This window comes from Muscardinus avellanarius (genome assembly GCF_963383645.1).
Source record: "Muscardinus avellanarius genome assembly, chromosome: 1".
NCBI classification, from domain to species: Eukaryota; Metazoa; Chordata; class Mammalia; order Rodentia; family Gliridae; genus Muscardinus; species Muscardinus avellanarius.
Genome location: NC_137786.1, coordinates 20,707,405 through 20,712,059, shown reverse-complemented (window position 1 = coordinate 20,712,059; position 4,655 = coordinate 20,707,405). Strand labels below are relative to the sequence as shown.

The 4,655-nt window shown below is 42.2% G+C and overlaps 1 pseudogene across 1 annotated transcript; it reads right to left on the bottom strand.

The window, feature by feature from the left end:
• Positions 1-1,864: 1,864 nt before the first annotated feature.
• On the bottom strand, positions 1,865-3,421 carry LOC308277523 (asparagine--tRNA ligase, cytoplasmic-like; annotated as a pseudogene). The gene has a single exon. The product of its transcript is annotated as an asparagine--tRNA ligase, cytoplasmic-like (transcript).
• Positions 3,422-4,655: the final 1,234 nt, after the last annotated feature.

Here is a 4,655-nt window from a genome sequence, read left to right as displayed (position 1 = left end):
ATTGACTGAACTCACATTTTCTAATTTAGCTATCAGAATCAAATTATGCAGAGTTTTCTGATGGTGGATTTTTTAAAAAATAAAGGACTTGAATGTTGAAGAACAGTGTAAATAAATTTCACTTGACTATTTTGTATCTTAAACATAATATCATAAATTTCATATACAGATGTGGAATCAATCAGGTTGCAGGTATTAAAGGTAAGAATATTAATTCTAGAAAATTACAGTAGCTTTCTATAAGTCACGTGACTAGTGCGACAGAATTTTTCAACACAACAAACTGTTTCTAGGCTAAGTACCTGTAACCACTGTGAAATGCTTTGTCTGTGTTTTTCTTTACATTGAAATTTAATTCCATCCAATAGTTTTAAGGTTATTTGTGGTTAGATTATGTTATAGATGTTCTTGTAAAAAAGCATCCTTTGCTATTAAAATTAATTATGTTGTCTCAGAATTCTTTAAACTATTTCAAATTGGGTGAAAATACTTGATTTATTTATTTTTTTTTTGAGTTTTCAAAGTGTTCATTTATTGATTGCTGAGTACAGCCTATTGAGAATATGCAGCATGCATTAGGAGAAATCAGTCAAATCTGCACCGAAGCCGCCCAGTGAGCCCGCCGTGCGCTCACGAGGCAGCGCACGCCAGCTCCGAGGACAGGAGGGGAGGTGCTCCAGCAGCCACCACGGCCCTTAAGAGTCCAGGTGCCAAGTTTTTCAGGAACTTGTTCTTTTCTCAAGGATCACCAGGGAAGAGGACAGCTCAGCTGGTCTCTTTATCTTAATGCTAGGAGGGGCGTCTCCAATCACTGTTTATGTTGCTACTGGGGATTGAACCCAAGGGCTCGAGACCTCCAAGCTACACCTCTAGCTCCATTTTATTTTATTTTATTTTTTGTGGTACTGGGGGTAGAACCGAGGGACTTTCTACCTCCGGGCTATACTACTAGCCCTATTTTATATTTTATTTGGAGTCTCACTAAGTAGCTGAGGCTGGCTTCAAACCTGCGAGATCCTCCTGTCTCAGCCTCCCAAGCGCTGGGATTACAAGCGTGTGCCACCACGCCCGGTTTTAGTTTTTGTTTCTGAAACAGAGTCGCAGTAGTTTGTTGAATCTTGCTGAGTAGCTGAGGCTGCCCTTGAACCTGTGATCCTCCAGTTTCAGCCTCCCAAGTAATGGGATTACGAGGTGTGTGCCACGATGGCTGCTTGCTATGAATCATTTAAATCTCAACCCCCCCTGTTATGCTCATTCCAAATTTTAAGGCAATTGCATTCTTACAAACTCTTCCATATCAATTCATATGCCTCAGAACTGTAAGCAGCTATGTGGATTTAGAAAAGATCAATAACTGATGCAAAAGATAATATTCATTGATTCCAGTATGCACTGCTAAGTCGTACTCTAATATAAACAGATTTTTATGCCATATTGCCAGTTTCCCCCCAAGATGTTTAACTCATTGATATAAGATGATCTAAATTAAAGAATTCCAGCTACACTTAAACAGGACAGAAAAACTAATTTCATGGAATGTCTAGACCATAATGAAAAACTCTGTAATTATGTATATTTAACACAATGATTATAACCTATAAACTGGATACAATGCTGAACTGTATCCATAACTAGTCACACACCACACATTTCTCCAAACTTGGTAATGGGCATTTTTCTTAAAATGACCTGTCACGTGATGTTCAGGTAACATGGGCTACTTTTTGATTGTGAAAATAAAAAACAGAAACAGAAACAATTATACCAAGTAGAACAAGCAGGGCAATCTTGGCTTTTTGGTTTTTCTAACAGGTGCCTGGCTCCTTTGTTAGCTGGATTCTTTTCTTCATGCGTCCGAAGCAAATCAGGGCTTGCAGTGCTGGACGAACCGAGGGTACAAATACTCTTCCCGAATGTGGTACCTATTCAGAATCCATGTCAGGAATCGCTCCAAGCCCAAGCCGTAGCCCCCATGAGGACAGGTGCCATACTTTCTCTGATCTGTATGCCAGCAATATGGAGTGGGGTTGATCCCTTCCCGTTTATAACCTGCCAGTATTTCTTCACTGTCCCAGATACGCATCGAGCCTCCCACAATCTCACCAACATTGGGCATCAACACGTCCACGGATTCAGTAAGGCGGGAATACAGGACATCGCTGCATGTAGAAGGACTTGATCGCCACGGGAAATCGACACAGCAAGATTGGTTCATTAATGGTGTCTGCCATCAGTCTCTCAGGAGCTTCTGGGATATCCTCTCCGAACTCATAGAAAGTCCCGTCGTCCTTTTTATGTTGTGTTCTTTGAGCCACACAATAGCATCTGAGTAGTTCATCCGTGTGAAAGGACGTTTAGGGGGCTTGAAGTTCGGGTTGAGGTCATACACTATGCTGGCCGCAGGTGACTTCAGGACTCTGTCCACCACATCACAGACCAGGTCCTCCAGGCGGTTGAGGAGATCCTCAAAGGTCAAGAATGGGCACTCGGCTTCCACATGGGTGTATTCAGACAGGTGCCTTCGGGTTCTGGACTGCTCCGCTCTATAGAACTGTGCGATACAGAACACGTCTCGGAGGGCTGGGATGCAGGTCTCCAGGTACAACTGGGAGGACTGGGTCAAAAAAGCCTCTTCCCCAAAATAGTCCAGCTTGAAGAGCGTGGAGCCGCCTTCTACCTGCATCTGCACCAAGGTCGGAGGAGAAACTTCGCAGTAGCCCCTGTCGAAGGAGTGGTCGCGGAAGCACCTGGTGACCACCGAGCGCGCCCTGAGGATCTTGGACATGTTTTCCCCTCAGATCATCATGTGCCTGTTGTTGAGCTGGACGTCGACGTCAGACTCCTCGTTGATCAGGTTATCAGCTCCTCCAGCCGGGGCCAAGCCCACGAGCTCCCAGAAGTCACAGCTCAGCTCGGGACCGCCCGGAGCCTGTACCATCCCGCAACGCCAGAAACATTAAATTCTTTCCTTGCCACGTAGCCGGTGGACCCAGCCAAACACCTTCACTCTTTGGCCTCGATAGCCTTCCAACGCATGAATCTTCACGCATCTGGGCTCTGGCAGACTTGGGTCATTAGTAATCGTAATCTTCTTCGCTTCTTCCAAGTTCTTTTCTCTTCTCAAATTATCTTCTGCCTCTTTCTTGTCCCAGGACTCGTTCTTCATCTGCTCCTCGTGCCACATCTTCCTGATGTTTTTCATCTGCGATTTAGAAATGACGTCCCACCTCTCATTTTCTTTTTGTGAGTCGACATAGATGGTAGGAAATGGTTCTTTTCCTACTGTCATCAAAGCCTTCAGGCCTGTTTTAAACGGTTTCTCCTTGGTTCCATCTCCTGTAGCATCATTTCCTTCCCGATCTGAGACATACAGCTCTGCCAGCACCATCCCTTGAGTCGCCCTGGTCACCTCCAAAGACATCGTCCGCCCGCCGAGGCAGCCCGGTCACCCCAACGTGCACCCGCAACTCTTTGATTTATTTTTTAAAAGTTTATTATTAGGCAAAGTATTAAGTGGACAAAGTGGCCCTAATATTCCCTCAACTTCACCTGACATCCCTTTTTCTTAGAGCTAAATTTAGCTTAGAAAACAGTTCGTTGTAGATTATTTCTCTTCCCTTTTTGGAATGCAAAGTATCTCCAACTTTTTTTCTAGTTTTAAAACAAAGAAATATGTTTGTCAAGGACATGGAAGCCGTCCTTTGAAATAGTCATCAAGAAGGATAGAGCTTTGTTCTATCAAACTATGTAGGTTGAAAGGAGTTTATGGGACTTGCGAAAGTGCTAATTCACAAACAGAAGGCCTAATTACACTGACCAACCTTCCTACTATTATATTTCATTATTTCTCCAATAGTATTCCCTAACACTTGGAAAATCTCCCACATTTTATTTTCTCAGAAATAGGTTCAATCTCTCTTCCATTATGCAAGCCTTGAATAAAATAATTGTTCTTGTCTTAATGACAAAACAGATCCAGACAATAAAGTAGTAGAAACCAATTTTATTTAGGAAATATTGGAAAAGTGGGATGGAGCCTCCCGATTGGCCCAATTCTGAATAATATAAGGACAAGTAGAGACTTATAGATAAGAGGAAGTGAGGCAAGGGCAGGGAGATGTACCAGATACTTGCTAAAATTTGACTCTGCAGAGCGCAGGGCTCAAGGTATGGCTAGTTGAGAAGGTCTAGACTTACAGAAAAGTGAATGAAGTTTCATCGAAGAAAATATCTGTTGCTTGTTTGTCTGGAGTAATTTTTATTTGAACAGATATTTTCTAGAAATATTGCAAAATATTATAGCTCTTTAGTCCGTTGAAAATGCTTATTTAGCCTCCCAAGGTGTAGCTCAAAATGATCTGCTACTGTCAACTATGGAAACAGTATCGAAAAATATGTCCAACTAACTGATACATATATTGAATTGCTATTTCCTCAAGTTGTTTCATTAATTATTTTACTTTAAATTATTAAAATAATATCACAAAATGATATTGATTTATCTCACCAGGCTGGCATATGAAAAAAATAATTTTGAGGAATATTAGTCTGATTTCTCCATTTACACCAAATGGCGGTGTGGTGATACCTCTTCTGCTCTTTCCTACAGTGTGTCCATGGTGTCTGTTCTGTGGGCACTGATGTTCAGGATACTT